We start from the raw sequence: 23,573 nt of genomic DNA, 5'->3' as shown, positions 1-23,573 counted from the left end.
TTAGTAGATAAGATGCCATCCAATCAGCAACCAATCTCCACCATTACAATGGGATGTCTTCATCTTAAATGCCAAAGCATGAAGAATGGAAGGTTGGCGAAGATGTGATGTATGAGAAGGTATGCCTTGAAAGTGTCCTTAAATGTGACAAAATAAATCTACATACATTTCTGCATACCCTGAACATCCATCAGTGGAATGTCAAGAGATGATTAAAACATGGGCTCAGGCCTATGAAAGAGAAGAATCCCATGCTCTGAGATACACTTGATCAAACTTTGAGAGCATTACCAAACCATAGGTACTTTGGGAACACCTGAAACCTCTATTGTTCTTAAAATCCATTGGCTGCAAATAGGCGACATAGGGTCCCTTATCAAGTAACAATGCATAGGGAATCAATCAATGGTGGATCTATCCAGCCATCCCTTTACCATACTCAGGCTGCCCAGTCCCAATTTAGATGTATGGATGATCATGATAATACCTCCTACCAATAGTTATTCTATTTATTAACCCAATGCTGGCAAGCTATTATCATCCTGTTCATCCATTTGAACCTGCATGCCCCAGTTTGACATAAATTCCAATACAGTGTCTGTATGTCTACATACAAGGTGCTGTATACATTTTATACAATTATTTGCCTGTGCACCAGTGGCTACATATTGACATGCAGGATGGACACCGGAGTATGCAGGGGTGCAGAATGCTAAATACACAGAAGATCTGTCAATGCTCTTCGGACCCTGAAGATATGACACAGTGGGTGGAGCAGCAAGGCTCTTGTTCTGATAAATGTGTGGCAGGTGAAGGGAATAGAAAGAGTCAGGGGGTGGTTTGGATTGAGGAAGGGGTGCTTGGGGGAGAGTGCAGAAAAGGGTGGTTGCAAGGGAACCCACCTCAAAAAGCAAAAGTGGAACATGGCAGTGCCAAATACATAGAGAGCCACCAGAATCTAAAGGAGGGAAGCACGGTATAGAATGAAGGCAGGATGGTGCTAGTATTGAGGAATTCTGGCATTGTCCAGACTCTACAATAACATAAATTTGAATAAATAACTGATAATTCCAGCATCAATATCCAGGATGTTTTCACTAAGAAATGCAGGCAGCACAACATTCTTCCATAAAACCTGAAAGGAGTTTTCTCTGAACTGTCTGTTAAAAATGGCACTAATTACTAGAATCTACAACAGGGATCAGGTATTTTCCAAAAAGCAACACTTAATATCAATGTCAAATGCTTTGGCTTTGGTGTAGGCAAAGGACAGGCATTTTCTGGAAGCATGGCAAATAAATACTTGTCGAAAAGAGCCAAAACTGTTGGATATGACAAAGTTTGTTTTAACAGAATTTCAGTGCAAGCATAGTGTAGGAGTATGAAAATATGGGCACATCCTGGTTCCTGCTCTTTTTCCCTACTTAAGGAGCCCTCCAGCCTCTTTTCCCTTGCAGACAAAGAGAAGGTGCAAGTGGTTCTAGGTCACCTGGCCTAAGCCCTGCCCACCTGGCACCTTCCAGGTTGCTGCTCTTTTTCCCCACTTAGCAAGCCCCACCCACCTGGTGCCTTCCTGGTTGCCGCTCTTTTTTCCTACTTAAGAAGCCCTCCAGCCTCTTTTCCATTGCAGACGGGGAGCAGGTGCATGTGGATCTAGGTCACCTGACCTAAGCCCTGCCCACCTGGCACCTTTTAGGTTGCTGCTCCTTTCCCCCACCTAGCAGGCCCTGCCTACCTGGTGGCTCCCTGGTTGCTGCTCTTTTTCACCACTTAGCAAGCCCCGCCCACCTGGTGCCTTCCTGCTTGCCGATCTGTTTCCCTACTTAAGGAGCCATCCAGCCTCTTTTCCTTTGCAGACGGGGAGCAGGTGCAAATGGATCTGGGTCACCTAGTCTAAGCCCTGCCCATCTGATGCCTTCCAGGTTGCAGCTCTTTTTCCCCACTTAGCAAGCCCCGCCCATCTGGTGCCTTCCTGGTTTGCCACTCTTTTTCCATACTTAAGGAGCCCTCCAGCCTCTTCTTTGCCATTGTAGATGGAGAGCAGGTGCAAGTGGATCTGGGTCACCTGGCCTAAGCCCCACGCACCTGGCACCTTCCAGGTTTCCACTCTTTTTCCCCACTTAGCAAGCTCCATCCACCTGGTGCTATTCTGGTTTATTTAGTTATTTATTTTGGCATTTGTAACGCGCGCTTAGCCCAGAGGTATCAAGGTGCTAGAACTTAAGAATATGGTTACAGTGACGTTTTGGTACATCCTGCATGTTGCTTGTTGCCTGTTACAGATTACAATTACATTCATAAGACAGGTACGTACTTGCTAGGATAGGTACAGGCAGGAAAACAGGCAGGATAGTACGGACAATTTGATTTGGCATATGTCTTGAAGAGGGCATAATCAGTATTTCACCTATCGTCTGTCACAGGTATGTCATTGTGGTAAGTCTAGACTGAATATTCTAGTTTTGAGACTTTTTCGGAATGACCAGAGGGATGGGTCATTTCTTAATTGTGGTGGTAGGGAATTCCATAGATTTGCTGCAACTACTGGGAAGCTGGATCACCCTGCTTTTACTCTCTTAAATCTTGGGATGGTGATAAGGTTGGAGTAGGAGGAGAGGGTGGGTCAGATGGATTGGGTTCTGGTGATTTGGTTACTGAGCTATGTCAGAGCATTGATGGCCAGGCATTTGTGGGTAAGGGTAAGAATGGACGGGAAGCCAGTGTATGAGTCGTCTGGTGGAGGAGATATGCTCATTCTTATGTATGTTCAAAGCTGCTTTGATTGTCTTATTTTGCGCAACTTGAAGTTTTTTGATGTTACTCATGCTAGTGCCTGCGAATAGTGAGTTACAATAGTCTATCCTGGAAAGGATTATGGTTCTTGCTAGTGTGACACTATTGTCGGTTGAGAGAAAAGGTCTGCTGGATCTGATAAGTTTGGAAGTATAGGCTGCAGACGAGACAACTGCACTGACCTGTCTGGTGAGGGAGAGGATGAGTCAATGTAGACCCGCAGAGTTTTTATTTCTTTGGTGACCTGGATCTTGTTTCCGTCGATATTAAAGGATTCATATTGTTTTGGCAAGTTGTCAAGTTTAGATTTACTTCCTATTAGGATGAGCTCCGTTTTGTCATTGTTAAGGCATAGTTCATTTTGGACCATCCAGGCCTGGATGGTGAGGTACATTTTGTTCAGGTTGTGGGTGTCAGTGTCCTGACATCCTGCTATTGGGATTAGTATTTGCGTATCATCCGCTTAATTAGTGTATGTGATACCCATGTTATCTAGTTCGCCAAAGAGGAGCTTTGTAAATGCATTATACAATATTGTTGGTACGCATGATCCTTGTGGGACACCACAAGTCACTGGGATGAGGATGCTGCTGTTGTCGTTGAGAAGACTCTCATTGCGCGATTGGAAAGAAAGGATTCGATCCATTTGATAGCTTCTGGTGAAAACTGGACTGCAGTTTCGAGGTGCTGGTATATGATGTTATGGTTGACCAGGTCAAAGGCAGCCGCGAGGTCTAGTAGAAGAAGGATACAGAGGTCTCCTCTGTCTTTGAATTGGTCAAGACTGTCTCTGTACCATGGGCAGGTCTAAACCCTAACTGTATTAGTCCTAGTAGTTTGTTGGTTTCTAGGAATTGTTGGATCTGCAGATAAGCTGCACGGTCAGGGATTTTTAGAAGGAATGGTACTGTCGCTATAGGTCGAAAATTAGTTGGGATATTGGGGTCTAAGGTGTTTTGTTTTTTTTTAACAAGGGTAACACCTAAGCTTCTTTTAAGTCGTCAGGTATGGAGCTAGAAGCGAATTAGGAATTGATGATAGCCGTGATGAGAGGAGCTAATTCCTGAGCACATTCCTTTATCAATGTGGCTGGGCAGGTATCGCCTTTGCATCTAGAGGGTTTAAGTCCTTTAATGATATTAATAGTTTCTGTTGTGGTTATTGGTCTTAATGTCAATTTATTGATCAGAGGTGGTTCCCGGGTTACGGGTATAGGTTGGTGGTCCAGATCAAGATTGAGTATGGATTTGTTTACTTCAATTTTATTTTGTAGGAGGGTGATTTTGTCTGCTAGTGCTTTTTGAACATTGGTGCACCATAGCTGTTCTTTGAAAGTGTGGTCAGGTGCTGGGGCACGTGACTGAAGTTCACGGAGGATGGAAAATAGTTCTCTAAGGCATGATTGGGCGTTCTGGATTCTGGTGTTGTAGAGAATACTTTTGGCTTTGGTGATTGCTTCTTTGTAATTTTTGTCAAGAGTCTGGAAGATGGCTTTGTTTGATGGTGTTGGCGATTTCCGCCAGTTGCATTCGGCAGATCTTTTAGTCACACACAACGTTTGTAGTTCAGAAGTGAACCATGTGCTGATATAAGTTTTTAGGTTTAATTTTCTTATATTTTAGAGGAGGAATTGTGTCCATGGCTATTAGTATAGTTTTGTTGTATAGCTTGATTAGTGGGGATGCGTCATCTTCTGAATATGTGGCATTTTGTAGTAGTGCTAGGAGAGAGAGCATGTTGTCATGATTGATATTTTTAGAGCTTCTGGATAGAGGTGCAAGTAATTTAGGGGATACTTTGGTGTGTTTGGCGGTTATGGTAGTGGAAAATATGATGGTATTGTGGTCAGACCAAGGTGATGGGGTATTAGATATGATATTCGTAGCACAATTGAAATCAGCAAACCAATCTAAGGTCCAACCTTTTTCATGTGTCAGTGTACTAATGAGATGGGAGATGTCTTGGGCTTTCATCGAGTCGGTGAGGGAACCTGTGTGTGTGTCAGAAGGTTCATTCAGGCCAAGCTTAAAATCACCTAAGATGATAGCTTTAGATTGTGGTTTCATATTGTAGGCTAATAGAGATGTGATGTCGTCTTCAAAGGACGATGGTGGGCCTGGGGGTCTGTATACAATGTGCAGAGTGCATGTACAGGAGTGGGTGAGTTTGATTTCTAAAATGATCACCTAGGCAGCAGTAATGGCTGATTCTCCTGTGATTCTGATGTTGAAGGTATCTTTAGCTATAAGAGCCACTCCACCTCTTTGGAGGTAGTTCTATCCTTCCTATATATTGTATATCCCTCAGGGATGGCTAGTGATAAAGCGGGACCTGAGGCTGAATGTAGCCAGGTTTCCGTGATTGCCAGTAGGTCAAGGTCGTGGACTTTGATTAGGTCTGCCATGTCTAGGGCATGGGCTGTGATGGACCTGGCATTGATAAGGGTTCCTTTCAAGTTTGCGGTAGAATTGATATCTTCACGTTTTGTAGTGTGGGAGTTAATGGACATAGTATTTTGCATATTATTTGGGGGAGAGTTAGGTAGTTGTCGAAGTGCAGGAGCTGAGTGGGTTAGTTTTGTTGGAGGATAGATTCTGTTGAATTGGGTGAGCCGCACCAGGGCTGGTTGCCGCTCTTTTTCCCTACTTAAGGAGTCTTCCAGCCACTTTCCGTTTGCAGACGGGGAGCAGGTGCAAGTGGATCTAGGTCACCGGGCCTAAGCCCCACCCACCTTCTTAGCCCTGTCTCTTCCTTCCTGCTCTTAACTCTTAGATCAAGGGCATCTCTTGCCTGGGCGCCCAAAGCGAATGGCTGACGAAGAAAAGGGCAATTCCTATTTGGACCTGTTCAGACCAGGAGGACCCAGGGCCAGACCCCCTGCTCAGACAGCAGGTAAGCATGCACCAACATGTGTTTACTCCCTCTGTCCCCACAGGCCATCCCCAGCCCCTCTGGTCCACCCCCCGTGATGTTCCCTTGTACCCCTCATCCTTCTCACACACAGGTGTTGCATGTTTGCTTGATTCTTCTACCCTGCTCCCCCTCTCCCCTTTCCCGCTTCAGCCTACTTCTGTAGGAGTCTGTCCTGAACCATTCTGGTTTCACCATCACCGTCTTGTGGCCAATGCTGGATTTGACTTTTATGGACTTCATTGATTCACGGTACGTCACCCTTTCTCAGCTCTTATGCTGGACTTCCTTTGCATCTTGTACTCATGGTGGCACTGAATCATGCTGTTCCCATCTTCATCTTGTATTCTGGCTTGCAGCATTATGTGTTACTACTGACTTCTGCAATTGTAGTCACACTCCCCTCTTGCTTCTCCACTCTTTTTGACTGCTTACTCTCTGTTCTCTCCTCCTCTCCTCCTCTCCCTTTTCCTATCTCCTCCCCTCCTCCCCTTACTTTCTTCTATGCACTTACTCTATCAGAATTGTCTCTGAACCTAGTATGAGAGCAACCTCGTCTGTCTCCTGTACTTGCCCCCCCAGCACTATCTAAAATGTCATCAGGCCTAGTACGATAGTCACTTGTTTTGTCCCCCCCCCTCTTTCTGCACCCCTCTCCCTCACATTTTGTTTTTCTCTGGCTCTACCAGAAATGTCGTCAGGCCTAGTACGGTAGTTCTGGTGCAACCACTTACATTATTATGGAAGGAACTTAAATGTTATAGTTTTGTGTCACATTGTAACATCTCATATTACGATTTATCGAGAGTTCTCTGCTTACTCACTCCATATCTACTCCTCCTGGAACAGCCAATAGAGAACCAAATCAGACTGTTACATGTTTTTAACACTCACCATCCAATCATGGAGCGTATGAAGGAAAATGACTTCATTGGACATGAGCTAAATAGCATGTACATCACTGTTATCACATGATTAGAATAGGTCCATGAAGTTGTGCAATGTATGGAAGCACATCTACTGTAACTCACACCAGCCAATGACTGTGAAGAAAGTTGTAACACATTTTTGTTGCCTTCTGTAACCACGATAAAACCATACATTCATTCTACTAGAGTGTACATGCCTGCCAGATATTTCCCTGACTTGTCATTTATATAACATTTTAGTTTTTCTCATATCTCGATCATAGCATTTTTTGGATCTTTGGATTCCTTTTATTAATACAAAAAGGGACTTGCCGTACAGTAGACATATAGCTTAAAAATCAAATGGCTGTAGGGACACTTGGTAAAGACATTTTCTTTACAGCAGGAGCTGATTTACAGCTGGAAATAAGCGATGAACTTATAGAAGACTGCTTCAAAATAACAATGCCAGCTTTGAAAAAGCCCATAGTATGATATCACTTAGTAGTAGATAAGCTAAATCCGAGAGATCCCACAAGGACATCTTTTTTGGGCGGATAGTGGGTGGGAGGGTAATAGGGATTAGCATGGCCCTTGGCAGTCAGTGGACAGGTAAAAAGCCAACTAACCCCCCCCCCACCACCACCCTACCCCCAAGCTGTGTGTCCTTCCAAACATCAAATCTCATTTCTATCTATATCTTTTGCCAATAGATTTGGCTTCATTGTTGTCACTAAAACACTACCTAATAGCCCAAAGTAAAAATGTATCAAGGCTGTAAGTGAAGTATTTACGTCACCTAGAAAGGCAATCCAACAAGCTGAAATCCACAGTCCAACAATATTGTGTGAGAGCAGAAGCTTGGAAACACTGAAGGAGGACATTGAGATTCACAGGAAGAGCGAGTATTTGTCCTGTTTTGGGGAAATTATAAAAAGTGAGCAATTTTCATTTACCCTTATTGAGTGTTTATGAAACTAGAACTAGCCAAGAGCTTACTCAGGACTTGTTAACAATGACAAAGATTTTGACTAAATGAAGAAAAGTGCAGGGGCACTACAGGTTTAACTGGGATTCTAGTTACTATCAGAATTCCATTGGGTTATACGATTTCAATGTTAAGTATAACTTCTGGTGCAGCAGGGTATAGCCTCCAGGCCTATGGAGCCTCAACAAAAACACAAATTCCACCAAACCTGTTATCACCAACAGGTAACCCAGTTGCACTCTCTGTGGACTACTGTCCTACTATATAGTTCATACATTCAACTGTGTAGTTCAACAAAGCATAAATTACATAATTCTTTAGCATACATATCATCAAGACATAATTCTTCTTATTAAAGTAGACTGACATGTATTGTTGATTGAGTTAAACCACCCTCGATCAACACAAATCAAAGATACAAAATTATGATCACATATTCACTTTTTTATTTTAATGATTTTTATTGTTAAAATATTGATTTTGATACAGATATCAACAGGTTACAGACTTTGAATAAAACAAGAACCACAAAGAAATGACATAGTAAATGATTTTGATCCTTTGTAATAGTATTTCTATAAGGCTAAGTCATTTGTTAAATTCACAGTGACTGTAATATGAACTATAATAGATATAAACCGTGTTAATATAACATGTAGTTTAGAATTAATTATATCACAGGTCTGCAACAAGTGACTTATATGTAGTGAAAATAGAGATTTGGGGGAAGACGTACAGGGAGACAGACTTGAAACATATAAGGATAAGTAGGGAAGAGGGTAGGGGGGAATGGGTATATTGGATTATGTCATCAAAATAATCTAATCATTTCAAACATTATCAAGTTCTAGCTCTAGCATTTCTAAATAAGTATGGAAATATGAATAATGATGCTTATATAAGGGTGTAAATTTATGTACCATGAGCCGTTGCATTAAAACAGTTGAGATACCTGGTGAAATAATACCATTTAGCATTATATTTAGGAATTGTGTTGTGATTATTGGCCATGCACATCTCTAGTTTATGAGTGTTACAAATGGTGTTCCACCAGATTTTGGTGGAAAGTAAACTAGAGTCTTTCCAGTTAGCCGTAATACATTTTAAAGCTATACAGATGAATAAGTCATAAAGTCTTGCAGAGTCAGATGGGAGATACGTTGTAATGGCTATACTTCCTAAAAATATGTTAACAAAGGAAAAGGGCACATCAACACAGAAGATACATTTAAGAAGCTTCCAGATTTCCTGCCAAAATTTAACAGTAAATGAACATTCAAAAAACATGTGCATATACGTGGCGGGAGATATGCCACATGACCAACATTTAGCATTATAATTCGGATTAGACTTAGCCAATTTGGCCGGAGTAATAAATGCTCTGTGCATGAAGAAATAGTAGTGTTGTGATATATTTGCTGATACCGATATTTGTTTGATTTTAACAAACAGACGATGCCATATTTCATCTTCAAACATGAAGCCCAAATCGTGTTCCCATTTCAGACGTATAGGGCAAATCTTAAAATTTGATGTGAGCATATTGTAAATTTTAGAGGCTCGAACTTCACCACCTATGGTAAGGTGCATTAAGCCTCTTATCTAAAAACCAAAAAAGAAAAAGTTCAAGTCTCTCACATTCAAGATAAGCTGGGCAAGATGCATCATAGGCCTGATGAAATATTGGAATGCTTTAGAAGATTTTATACGGAACTATATACTCCAGAATGCGCCATTCCCAGAGAAAACATTGACTCCTTTTTGAATAACATCAGTAGAACCACCTACCCTGACATTGATCTATCTCATCTAGAAAAAGACATCACTTCTATCGAAATCACCAAAGCCATTCACGGCCTCGGAAAAGGAAAAGCACCAGGCCCTGATGGACTATCTACAGAATTCTACAACACATTCTCTCAATCCTTAACACCAAAGCTCAAAAACCTTTTTTCATATTTTATCTCACAAAAATGTTCCTCGGGATCATTTTCTGAAGCTTTGCTTATCATTTTTCCAAAACCTGGCAAGGACCCTACTCTTCCTAGCAACTATCGACCCATTTCCCTTATCAATATTGAAAGCAAAATTTTTGCCAAAATACTTGCCAATAGAATCGAATCCTCACTCCCAAATCTAGTTAAACCAGACCAAACAGGATATGTAAAAGGACGTAATATATCCTCTAATGCAAGACTCCTATTAAACGCCATCAACCTTGCAGCCAATGACAAAAAAGATACACAAGGCTATGCGGCCATTGCATTAGATGCGGAAAAAGCTTTTGATCGTGTCGATTGGAATTTTATGTTTCAAACTCTACGGTGGCATGGTTGTGGTGAAAAATTCATTTCACTGGTCAAACTGCTTTACTCTGCCCCTAACTCCGCTATTTACTTAAATGGTCAAACTTCCTCCTCCTTTCACTTACTAAGAGGAACGCGTCAAGGTTGCCCCTTCTCACCATTACTATATATCCTCTCTCTTGAACCACTTCTAGAATTAATAAGATCTACAAAAAACATCCCGGGAATTCAAGTCGGTGCTTCAATAAATAAAATAGCTGCATATGCGGATGATATTCTTATATTAATTAAAAACCCCAAACTTCACATTCCCAACCTCTTGAGTATTTTATCACAATTCGGTCAAGTATCAGGATATAAATTAAACACACAGAAATCAGAAATTATGCCCTTAAATCCATACTGCCTTAAACATGATATCGTCACTTTTGGCCTCAAATGGTGCAATAGCTCAGTCAAATACTTAGGTCTTCGTTTTGCCCCAACTATCCCAAATACGATCAAACTCAACACTGAAACACTACTGGGCACCCTCAAGGATCTAACATCCAAATGGTCTCCACTATACCTCTCCTGGTGGGGGCGCTTAGATACTATCAAGATGATGCTCACTCCCATAATACTATACTTTTTGCAACTTCTCTCCGTCCCATTATCCCTTTCCTTTTTCAAATCCATTTACTCTATACTACTTAATTTTCTATGGGGAAAAGGAAAAAGTAAGAGAATTGCCCTGACGAAACTGAAAGCCCCCTATGATATGGGGGGAGTTAGATTCCCTGACTTTAAATCATATCATCATGCATTTCTTATAAAACAATCTCGTCAATGGTTCATGGATCCTACATCCGCTGATATCCCAACCTGGTGTACATTAGAAAAACAAGTAGTTTTACCACACGAAATTACGGACTACATACACATTTTCAAACATTCAACTAAAAAGATCTCAGACCCTATCAAAGCCTCAATATCTGCTCTGCAAACCTTTCTTTTTCCTCACACTATAACTCCTAATAAGCATCTTTCCCCACTATTATGGCATAATAAGAACATAGTAATTAATAACAAGATCCTTAACCGAAAAACATGGATTCAAAAGGGTATCAGATTCATCCAACAGATTATAGATGACCCGTATGTCCTTTCCTTTCAGCAATTCTCCACCACTTTTAACATTCCTAAAAAAGACTTTCAATTTTATAACAACTTAATTAATTCCTGCCTTGATGCACTTGCCAATTTTCCAATGAAATTCTTACTCCACATATTCACTTTTACTCTTAGAGGTTTTTACAAATCCAGAGAAGGTAACAAACAATTCTCCTCAGCATTGAACAGAGATAAATATAGTTAGTTGTGTTTTCACAAAGTTCTTTTTGTTACAACCAACCATGCATTTTGGATTTGAAATCCATCATCAGGGCTTAGATCTGTTTGAACCAAATGTATCTCCAAGCAGATGGCAGCTAATACGGGGTCATGGACGAGTCCCACCAGGGATTGATATAAACAGCTACAGACAGAACACCTGAACCAAGAGTGGCATGAGCCAGAAGGTGGATTGCATGCAGTTGCAGCCATCTCAATCTTAAATAGGACCCCAGAAAAGTGGAAGTATCACTCGATATCAAAGAACCACGGACGTCTGATCATTCAGGAACTACAAGAAACAAGACTCTCATTTCCTGAACTAATGCAACTTATCTGTGTTATATCAAACACAGTTTGCAGAAAATGGATTTTATGAATAGTATATGACACACCAAACAATGTATTAAGTGCCTTGACATAGCCCAAGAAAGGGTGAAACAATAGCACATGCCTCCTAGAGGAGAAATGTTGGCATAAGTTTACTTAAGAATGGCAAAATTTCACTTAAAATGTCACTATGGGCACACGTTCAATAATGAATGATAATAAGTGAAGAATATCTCTTTTATGATGAATGTGGAACAATTGAATTAAAACATAACATTTGTAATCGCCAACAAGTGTGTACCTCACACAAATTACAGAACTGGAAGCTTGTGAAGATTGTTTATTTGAATGCGCATAGGCTTACCTAGAGAGTCCCCCTTTTTTCTTATTTCAAAGCACAAAATGAAAACGTTTTTTGATGTATTTTGTTAAACGGCTTACATTATTTTTCTGCAACATATTAGAAGCTTCCTATGAGCTTTTTTCAAATCCAAAAAGATTCTACATGGATATATGAATCAGCAAAAGGAAGATCTCTTACCTTAGATTAGGCAAGAGGTCAGGTACTAAAGGGGATGGAAGTGTCTAGCCATGTATTACAGGGAATACAATACTCCCCACTATACGATAAAAGGGTATGTCACTTTCCCACAGATTTTCATGACCTTCAACTCAGCCTTTTCCCTTTATCTGCTCATGGAACTCTGGTGACTTGCAATGTCCTTATAATATACAGTAGGGAGTACTTTATCTGATATACCACCGGGGGTGTAACGAGGTTCTAAGCCATGAAAGATGAAAGCAGCATTGTGTGATATGTATTCTAACCAGATTCAGTAATGGCAATAATTTCCAGAATACCCTAAATTAATAGATTATAAAGGATGTTTGGTATATAGGCCAATTCCACGGCTTTGTCAAAAGGAGGAGGAGACTGTCTGTTCTGATACAATTCTGAGCTATTCTGGGGGGTGTCCCAATCCTTGTCCATTTCCTTTGTGCAAGTTTATATATTGACAGTAACCCTTTGTCTCGCACAATGCCTCAAGCATCAAATGCTTGACAGCCTGTGGTTATTTTAGACATACCGGACCTGACTGCAGTCCAGATAGGTAGCTAACAGAGAAGCTTAATCTTCCAGTGCCCCTCTTCGCCAGTTGGCAGAGTCTCGTGCATAGGAGCAAGCCTCCCAGGTCCCTTTAGGGACCACTAACAATGCTTAGGGCACGCCCACCAGAGAGATAACAGGTCTCACTCTCCCACCACCTACCTAGCCATGAGAGAGACCACACAGGGATCTCAGGTATCTTTGGGCAAACACATGCCATGGCAACATAATGTTTAAACCACCAAGGACTAGACTGGTGCTCGGTTCCTGGTTCCCCATTGGGACAATGGGCTTATGTTGTGAATACCCAGACCAGGTTCCCCAGAATCAGACATGGAAAAATCACCTTTCAGGGCCTCCATGGCGTCGCCACGCTGACCTATTGCTGAGAAAGAGGTGGGGCTTAGGTCCCTTTTTAAATCTTATCCCATGAACATACACCTCCCAGGATGAGAATATATGACAGGATTGGCTAAAGAAAGCTGGTCAATCAAGACAGAGGGAGGGACAAATAAGCAGGAGACAGGAAACAGGAAGTGTGAGTTGTCTGAGTGAAGTCAGAGGAGGAGAAGGAGACAGGCCAAGAGACCTGGAAGAAGGAGGAATCGCCGGAGCATGGAGACTATTTATTTAGAAGGGGAGGAATTTGTTTAGTGAGTGCAGGGGTACTGCAGTTTGAGTGGCAATTGTGTACAGGAGGTTAATGTAACAAGTGAATGTGAAGTGGTCAGTACAGAGTGGAAGGAGGGTGTTTGAGCAGTGGTGGAAGAACAGTAGTGGTGGAAGGAGGAGAGTAGTGGAGGTAGGAAGAGAATAGTGTTGGTAGGAGGGGAGTAGTAGCTGTGGGAGGAGAGTAGTAGTGGTGGGAGGAGATCAGATGTGCAAGAGGAGAGAGGAGAGTAGGAGTGATGAGAGGAGAGTAGGAGTGGTGAGCTCAGGACAGTCGTGGTAGGGGGAGCACTGAGGTGGAGTGGGAGGCATGGCTATATCAAAGGGTGGAGGGAAAAAATAAGGAGGAGTAAAACATTGAAGGGATGGTGTATGGGCAGGAAGAGTAGAATGAGGGGTGAAGGTAGAGAGGGAGAAGTGTACCTGAGCATGAGTGCAATTGCTTCAAGTCTACTGAGTAAGTGCACGGAACTTCCAAACTCCATTAGAACATTAACAAGCGGGCAGAGTAGGGACAGCTAGTAAGCCCCTGAGGGATTTGAGACAGCCAGAGTATTAGGGAGACATCTCTAGCATAAGTCCAGTTTATAGACAGTAGGGGTTACTCTTCAGTAAAACTAACCTGGGGTTATGGATACCTGGGTTGGGGGGGGTCCTAAGGTAGACGAGAGAGGGACAGTCCTAGTGCACACGAAGTACTAATAAACACCCTTGACCCGTCTGTAAGAATCAGTGTTTTGTGCCATCTGTGACAAAAAAGATAGATTTAATACTAAGGATTGGGTTTTTGAGGGAGGAAACGTTCATAATGTATTAGTGGTAATGACCCTGCACTGCTAGCTTCCAAAAGAGTCGAACATCGGGTCCCCATGACACAATAATTGAATGGGTCAGCACAGCGATACAAGGAATGTCAGATAGCATTAATACTAGAACACTGGTGAGGGGGCTCCTAGGAAGTGGGGGACCACAAAAGGCCTCTATGTAGATACATTTACGCAAGAGCGTCAAACCTAAGGTGGCCAAAACAGAAAAGCTATTTTAACAGAAAGGATTCCAGAGCACGCCTGTAAAAGCTAGCACCATTCTTTGAGAGGGCTTCCAACAGTGGTGCTTGCTAAAGGGTTTCCCATATGCCCCAAAGTCAGCTACACCGAGGACCACAGGCAAATTCACCTGCTCATTAAAGAGAATAGGAACACATAAAAGGCAAATTAGGTCAGAAGAGCACCATTGCAAATGTATCAGCAGTTACAGTTAAGGTAAAGTGTGTTTTCAAGCAAGAATGCTTCAGAAAAAACTATTAAAGTAAATTAGCTGGTATTTTTCACCTCTAAAATACTGTGGACTCTTCCCTGACAACAGGTAAAGAATGGAGAATTGCAAGAGGACGACTCAATCCGCGATAGGGATATACACAAGTGCCCTCACCATCTCAGAAGACTGTGTGTTAAACAATTGGGAAGCACAGGGCAGGGAAAACCGTCAGAAAACAATTTAAGTTGCATGGGATTCATTTCTAGACACTCATTATCATTGACTTTATCCAAGCACTGCCCCAAGCGGCTCCCTCGCAGGCTTTTAATAGCCCTAGGAAAGAGGGTGTTCCAGGGGAGACCCCGTTATGACTTGCCAAACTTCCCTTGTAGTCTTCCATTTGGTCCCTAAGGTTGAAGAGAGGGGGGATCATTTGTGAGGGACATGGGGTAGATACATGTGTATGCAGTGCTACCCGGCCATCTTACAGAGGCAGGGTTAGGCTGTACATTGTGTGCCCGCCTACACCTGTCTCTCTATAAGGTGTGTTGGAGGATCACCCTGCCGCTACACTCATCTGCTAGGATTTTGGTAATCATTGTTGCTTAGGCATTACTAAATCTGTTGCTGGACCCCTTTGTTGATGTTTTGCAGGATTGTGTACATTATACGTAACAGTACAATGAGACAGCCATCATACGATTAGAACTCAATGGCAAGAAACATGTGCCGACATTTTGCTATGGCTGGAGGACTGGAGGACAAACGAGAATTCCCAAGACCCGCAGGTACCCAGTATTAAAACAAGTGTAAAGATGACCTGAAGAACAAGACTCTATCAGCCTAAACTCTACCAGCGTAAGTAATTGGGGTAAATCATGGCCTTGTCACATTCTGGTGACAGCATCAAATGAATGGTAAAGTTGTATGTAAACCACATTTAGCCTGTGGCCCCACAGGGCCCGGCTAGTAGGGGCTACATGCTTAACCCTTAAAGGACCCTAGGAATAAAGACGCATGCACCAGGATAAATCAAATATTTTAATAAATGTGTAGTGTGTGTTTTATTTATATGTGTTGTGTATGTGTGTGTGGATTATGGGGCTGGATGGAATGCTGAAAACAAGAAAAGAAAAGAAAAGAAAATAAAACAAAGGAAAAGAAAAGAAAAATAGAACGGAACTCCCCAGCCCAAGAAGGATTTGGGCAGGGAATAAAAGTATCCAAAGAGGATTTAAAACAAAAGACAATTGAAAACAGATAGTTGGGGGATAGAAAAAGAAAGGAGACGAAGAAAGAAAACCTACCTCAGAGGGCCTAAATCCCAAAATGACGCCCCTCACCAGCGACTAAGCCAGGGGACCAAGCTGCTAAGGCTAGGGGCCGCTCGGCTGAGCTGGGCTTGCACCAGCCATCGGCTGCCCATGGCCCAGACCGGATGGGCCTCGCAGTATCCAGGGCTCAGGAAGCGTGCCAGGAGCTGCCAGGACCAAATAAGAACAGCCCAGTATGGGCCAAGTATGGCCAAGTATGGAGGAGGCCCATACCAGGCTACCCAGCCATTTGCCTGACGGCCTGCTTCATGGCCAGTGAGGCAGACCCTTCAAAATGAGGTCAAGAGCGGGAAGGAGAAGCCCATTTGTGGAGCGGTGAAGAGGAAGTCCTGGGCTGCTTCGTTGAGAGGGCCTGGTTAAGGAAAGCCCCGACCCAGCCAGCAAAGTCAGCGCCACCCCCTGCGTCGAACGACACGTTGTTGATGGGGAGGGCCAGAAGCGAGAGAATACTACAGCGTGTGGCAGTGATCTGTGGTGGCGTACCCTGTTTCCATGGGGATGCCACCTGACCTGGAAATGCCCATGGGTGCGGCGGTAATCACAACAACATCCCCTTGACACCAGTGGCGATGCCTGAATCCAAGACCGTGGCATGTGCGGCGCAGTGATGGAGCGGCCTCCACACAAACAGGGCCACCCTGAACATTTTAAAGCATGACATAGGTGCAGTGGTGAATGTGGGTGGGCCCCTCAGCGAACGGTGCCTACCGTGGAAAGTGCCCAAGGCCGTGACGGCACCGCTATGATTATGGGCGGACACCCACTCGCACAGTGGGCTACCCAGGACATTTAAAATTGTGCGGTCATCGCAGTGATTGTGGATGGTGCAATATGGTGGACGGAGCCACCCAGAAGAATGAACAGTGGGGCCAGGCCCTATCCACATCAGAAGACAAAGCCCCAGGCAGCCTGAAACCAGCACCACTATCCAGCCTTGCTTCCAGCCAGTTTCGCAGCCAGCACAGAGCCAGCATCACTAAGGACAGACCTAGGATGGTACTTTGAAGGGGATGACTGACTTCAGCAGTCACAGTGTTTTATGTGTGTTAAATGCTGTATATAAATATATATATATATATATATATATATGTATGTGCAGTTGTATGTATATATTTATTAAGCGTTAAGTAGCATGTTAAGTAGGGGGAAGCACATATTTTGGGTTGTTAGATGGAATGTTAAGTAGAGTTAAAAATTAAGGAGGGGTAGAATATTAAATGTATACATACATATATATATATGTATATATATATATATGGATATTAAGTAAGAAGGGGTAGAGGGGAGGTACTCTGGCGTGAGGTAGCGGGATGATGTGTTGACCTGCCTGAGGCTACCAACTGAGATGGGACCAACCACAGAGGGCATCCTCATTCCTCACACACCATGTGGGTGGTACCTGAGTTAGGTAACAGGTCTGTTGCGTCAGGCTCACCCTAAGGGTCCCTGCAACCCCTCTATGGAAGGGTGAGATGACGTAGCAGGTCCCCATCGAATTGGTGCTCATGCCATCCTCCTGGTTTCCCCCTATAATTCACTCTATTGTCTCTATCCCTTAGCGATCTAAGAACTCAGGATTTAGCCCATCTTCTGTTATCAGCAATTTAATTTAGCACATGCACTACCCCTCCCTAACCCGCGGGCCTGGGGGATAGGGGGATGGTTCCCATGGGGATTGTCCCTGGTTCGGGGTGAGAGGTGTGTGTCCTTGCTTGCACCAAGGTACGCAAGCAGGAGCTACACACATCTTGGTTAGACCACCCCGGGTGTGGCAGAATCACACGGAAGTCAGGGGCGAAGGGGCATATAAGAGGACACCTCTGCAGAACACTGGGCACCTCACTATTCTCGAGCCACTAGATTACCCAAGGTCTGCGTTTGTCTCAGGGTTCGGGGAATCTCTGGGGACCCTCACTGCACTTTGCGAGGGCCCCCCTTCATTGTGTGCTACACTACTGAGTTTAATTTGGAAGACGTAAGTGGCGACTGGAGCAGTGTCCAAGTGTAAAAAAAAAAGTAGTAGAACTACGTTCTTTCGCCCGCCCCCTTTTCTGCCCTCTCCCACCATACTCACCGTCACCTCCCCCTAGCCCCTTAAAACCCCATTCCTGAGTCTTTCCTTTCCTACACTGCACCCTGCAACATGGGGTTTTTCAACAGTTATAGTAAATCTGAAGAAAACAAAATGAAGATAAATTGATTTAAATGACCACCATTAGTGTTTCATTGTCCAACTCAACATGCACCTTCATGCAGCCTCCCCGTCACCACCCACCATTCACAACTTTTAAAGAAAATGGCCAGCCACACACACAGGCCTCCCGTTGCCAACAGACTAGTCTGAGCCTACAGATCCAGATCTCCGTCAAGTTGGGCTTTTCGGCTGTTTGGAAACGGGTTGTACATCCCAAACAGTCTATTCAAATAATTAATTGCCATCTACCAATTGAGAGATAGCGCAGTGCAATGTTATTCTGGCCTGATATCAGAACGTCTCCAGCTCGAGTCCCCAGTACAGATGAAGTTTAAAAGAAAAAGGATTTTTTTTTAAAGTTGCCGTCCTGGAACAGTATTCCAGATTGCATAAAGTAAGGGAACGATGACGGGTTGCCCCGAAAAGTAAGGGAGTTCGTACCCTTTAGTTCCCGCCCACTTTGACCTCTGCATTGGAGATGACTATGCCATTAACAAATACATTACGGGCTGGCACAAATCCAGCAAAGTGTCTAGGGATATGACGGGGCAATGAACTGAAATTATTCATACTTGTTGCGCGACTCAGAGCGTGGCATACCTACCCTGTGTGAACGCTTCAATTAATTCCCCATACATCTTCACCACTCTTCCTTTATGGTGGAGGTGTGGGGGGGCAAGACAGGCTTTTTAGTCAAGCTGATGACACGGCCATGAATCTGAGCGAACCCATAAGCAAGTGGTATAGGGGAAGTAGTCCAGTGTTATGCAGCTGGAGCGACAGTGCGGCAATTTTGTATATAGTGACTGCGATAAGGAGAGTGCTCCAGTGTTATGTATGGCAGCCATGTGACTGGACGTTTGTGCCACTGTTAGATATATTAATTGATGCTGCCCAAATTGCAGAAAATCAATATACACACAACATGTGGGTCTTTTTTTAATGCCTGAAACAAATGAGTATACTTTCTTCACAAATACAATAAATGAGAATTAAGACAGTTTATCAAAGGATTATTTAATAGCCTTCCTTCTTCAAGCCTCTTACACACTAAGGCTAGTTCACATAGACTTATTCACATCTAGTTTATTCAATAAACTCAACATTGGTTAAATGGTTTGCTAAACACAGTTACCATAAACTTCAATGAGAACATAGAACTCAATTATCAAGAGGCTGGGTTCACATGCTAAAATAACTTTTTTTAATTTTATTTTTATTTTTAAGACAAGACTGCTTCAGTGACTTTATTAAAGTAACGAGTGCAAGAGAGTGCCAAAGGTGCATAATTCTCCTAGTGCACAAGCTATACCAGACATACCAGGTATCCCATACCTAGATGCTGTCTGAGGCTAAAGTGCAAAGTGCATAACATGCTGTCACTATGTGGGATTAAATGAGCACACACACGGTATGAGTTAAAACACAACTTTAATTTCTTCCTTGTCACAGTAACTCAACGAACTCCTCCTTGAGGGAAAAAGAAAAGGGTATTGGTAGCTGCCGTTTCTTGCCAGGGGCGTAGCGACTAGGTCCTGTGCTTCAGGGGTGACGATCAAAATGTCAATAGTCTTTGAATAGTTCCATTATTGCGGTGCCAAGCAATAACCACGTTGTTCTAGCTTGACTGATCCTCTTCCCGGGAATCTTGTTTATTTCTTTTTGGTTCATAAGGGATTCCTGACACAGTAAGACATACGCTGCCTGTTTTCCAGTTTTCCTTGACTTAGTCTATATGGGATTCGCACATCCGTTTAAGCCAATTACTGCTGGCAAACAAGCTTTCACTCTCCAAGCGGCTTTTCCCCACTCTAACAACGTTTCTTTTCACTAAGGGTTCTCCTCTCTCCCCCTTTCGTTTACTTAGACCAGCACGTTCAGTGTGCTGTCGGGACTTTCACCTGCTTACTTGTGTATCCGGACGGCAGCCGCTCGGCACTTCGCTCCTCTTTGAGACGGGCAGCTTTCCTCTATTTTCGTCTTACGCCCGCTCACGAACAGCTGTTGGGGCTCGACCGCAGACTCGCTGTTCATAGGCCTCCCGTTCCGCCGCTCCCACAGCCTTCTTTCATGGCTCCTCCTCTTTCTTTCTTGAGAGTCAGCTGATCGGCGGGAGTCTCAAGGTTGGAGACTCGTCCGCAGGCCCTCCTCGACTCTCTCAGCTCCGACTTCTCCCTCTGTTCGAAACTCCAACTGCCTCCTCTCCCAGTTGTTCGACCCGGAGTTCAACACTCATACGGCTGCATCCCTTCCTACTGACTTTCGACGTAGCTCTCCAGCTTCGTACGACGAACAAAACTTTAACTAGCGCAACGGCGCTTTATACGAACTAAATTAATGGGTTTTCTTTCCTTAATACGCCCATTCATACCGGACAGCGTCTTCCTCCGCCAGCTGGGCCGTCTCCTAGCAACCAACATACCGAGAGTTAGAAAAAGGGACCTACCTCAAATCACCTTTAGCCCTGTTTCCCTGGAAACTAGCAGATCGTCCCTCCCTCCTGCATCATCCCTTCCTATTCCCCACTTGCAAATCATTACATACCTCCCTTCCTAGGCCCTTACGCTCGGGAAGGGCATAAGTACGTGACAAAAAATCCGCCTGAGACATCAATTTGCCAGGCTGGTGAATTGTTCGGAACGAGAAGGGCTGGAGGGAAAGGAACCACCTCAATATTCGTGGGTTAGTGTCCTTATTGCGTGCCATCCATACCAAGGGTGCATGATCTGTTATAAGAGTAAAATGTCTCCCTATTAAGTAATATTTTAATGACTCAATAGCCCATTTGACCGCCAGACACTCCTTTTCAATTGTGGCATAACTCTGTTCATGTGGCAACAATTTTCTACTTATAAACATTATGGGTCTCTCATTCTCCCCTTGATTTTGCAGCAAAACTGCCCCTAAACCCGTTCCCGATGCATCTGTTTGAAGGAAGAAAGGAGCTTCATAATCAGGACAGTGCAGGACAGCTTTTTCAGTCAGGGCGTCCTTCAAAGCATTGAAAGCGTTCTCTGTTTTCTCATTTAGCCACTCCTTTTTTGATGGTGCCGATTTTTTTAGTAGTTCCGTCAAGGGAGTGGCCAGTGTTGAGAAATGGGGAATAAATCTACGATAGTAGCCTATAAAGCCTAAAAAGGCTCGGACCTGTCTAGCTGTTCTGGGAAATTGTAATTTCTTTATCGCCTCCAATTTCTCTCCTTGCGGCCTGATCTCCCCTTGACCTACAAAAAACCCGAGGTACTTAGTATGTGAATATGCCAGAAAGGTTTTTTTCGGGTTAATGTGTAAACCTGCTTGCTGTAAGGTGATGAAAACAGCTTCCAAGTGACTTAAATGTTCCTCCCATGAGTTACTGTATATAATAATATCATCCAAGTAAGCCCCCATATATTTCTCATGGCCTTTGTTTAGATGGTTCATTAGCCTTTGGAATGTTGCTGGGGCTCCATGTAGACCGAAAGAGAGGACAGTAAATTGGTACAGACCCATGGGGGTGGCAAAGGCTGTTTTTTCCTTGTCTTCCCGTCTTAAGGGAATCTGCCAATAACCTTTCGTTAAGTCTATCGTCGTTAAGTATTTCGCCTTCCCAAGATTGTTTAATAAATCCTCTATCCTTGGCATAGGATATGCGTCAAACTTGGAGATTTCATTTAGCTTCCTGAAGTCCATACAGAAGCGCGTGGTTCCGTCGGGCTTTGGAACCAGCACTACCGGTGAACACCAGTCACTGTGCGACGGTTCTATTACTCCTAGATCAAGCATTTCTTTAACCTCTTGATTTATAGCTTGAATTCTGGATTCGGGAATTCTGTATGGCCGCAGCCTCACATTAACTCCTGGGATAGTTGTTATCCGGTGAACGGTGCGGTCGGTCTTTCTGGAATGGAGGAAAATATCTTCTCAAACTTCCCTATCAACTGATCCAACTCCAGACGTTTTCGACGTGAGATGTTAGGATTTACATTCAGGACTTCCTTCCCACAAAACAACTTTGATCGTGGGAATAGCTCAGTTTGTATTTCTTGATTGTCAATCATAGCCATCATCTCAGGGGGTTTCACCCACTCCTTCAAAAGATTTACATGATACGTCTGCAACGGAAACTTCTTCTCAGGTTGTCGTATGGAATATGTAACGGGGCCCAATACTTTCTCTATCGAATATGGGCCTCTCCAGGATGCCAACATTTTATTTTCGGTTGATGGTAACATCACTAACACCTGGTCTCCGACCTTGAAACTTCGCATACGGCTCTTTTGGTTGTAATATTGTTCCTGTTTCACCTGAGCCTTACGTAGATTCTCCGTAGCAATAGACTGTAATTTCTCTACCCTTTCTTTCAGCTGACAGGCATACTCTGTAAGAGAGATTTCCTCCACCGGTTTTTCCTCCCAGCTTTCCTTTAACACATCCAGCAATGTGCGTACCGGCCTTCTAAACAGGAGTTCAAAGGGAGAGAATCCCGTGGATGATTGTGGAGTATTACGCAATGTCAGCAATATCCACGGTAGCATCCTGTCCCAGTTCCGGTCACTTGGAGTAGTGGTCTTTCTTAGCATCTGTTTAATGGTCTGGTTATACCTCTCAACCAGACCATCAGTCTGGGGGTGGTATACTGCCGTCTTCAAATGGTTAATCTTCAAGGTTTCACATACTTGTTTCATGATGTTAGACATAAAGTTGGATCCCCGGTCCGTCACCACTTCCTTAGGGATGCCAACCCGACTCATAAAAGGTATCAGTGCATCACAGATTTGTTGTGAATTAGTAGTTCTCAGAGGTAATGCCTCGGGATAGCGAGTTGCGTAGTCTACTATGACCAGAATATACTTATGCCCTCTGCTGGAGGGATCCAATGGACCCACAATGTCTATCCCAATCCGGTGGAATGGCTCAAGCACTAACGGCATAGGTTGTAAGGGTGCCTTAGCTATATTTGCCCTGTTTTTCTTTTGACATTCTTCACACGCCTTACAAAATCTGGCCACTTGAGCATGAATCCCAGGCCAATAAAACCGGGCTAATATTTTCTTCGTTGTCTTCTCTGTTTCTAGGTGTCCCTCTCCTAGCTGTACGTGAGCTACCTCTAAGACTGCTTTATAGAATTTACTGGGCACCAGTAACTGACGGATCAGAGCTTCATCAGAGCCTTTTGTTATTCTATAGTACAAACCCTTTTCTTGAATAAAATGAGTTCCGTTTTGTGTTGTTTTGTCTCTAGCAACACTTCTAGCATTCTGTAGGAGAGGATCTAATTCTTGTGCCATTCGAAAACTATCACCTCCCTCATCGATTTTCCAGTCTACAGCTATAGGTAGTACGTATTTACCTCCCCATTCTTGTTTTATTCTTCTCTTGTCTGCTTTGCTTTTCCTTTCCTTGTTGTTTGGGCTTCTTATTTC

At 43.5% G+C, this 23,573-nt stretch overlaps 1 protein-coding gene across 1 annotated transcript in view; it reads right to left on the bottom strand.

Moving 5' to 3' along the window:
- PAPPA2 (pappalysin 2) overlaps positions 1–23,573 on the bottom strand; it is a 1,097,660-nt gene that overhangs the window by 237,641 nt on the left and 836,446 nt on the right. The gene's annotated exons all lie outside the window — the stretch shown is intronic.

The sequence above is a fragment of the Ambystoma mexicanum genome, chromosome 1q (genome assembly GCF_040938575.1).
Source record: "Ambystoma mexicanum isolate Mex_15411 chromosome 1q, UKY_AmexF1_1, whole genome shotgun sequence".
In the NCBI taxonomy this organism is placed as follows: domain Eukaryota; kingdom Metazoa; phylum Chordata; class Amphibia; order Caudata; family Ambystomatidae; genus Ambystoma; species Ambystoma mexicanum.
The sequence above is the reverse complement of the archived record's forward strand: the minus strand, read 5'-3'. Positions and strand labels throughout refer to the sequence as shown.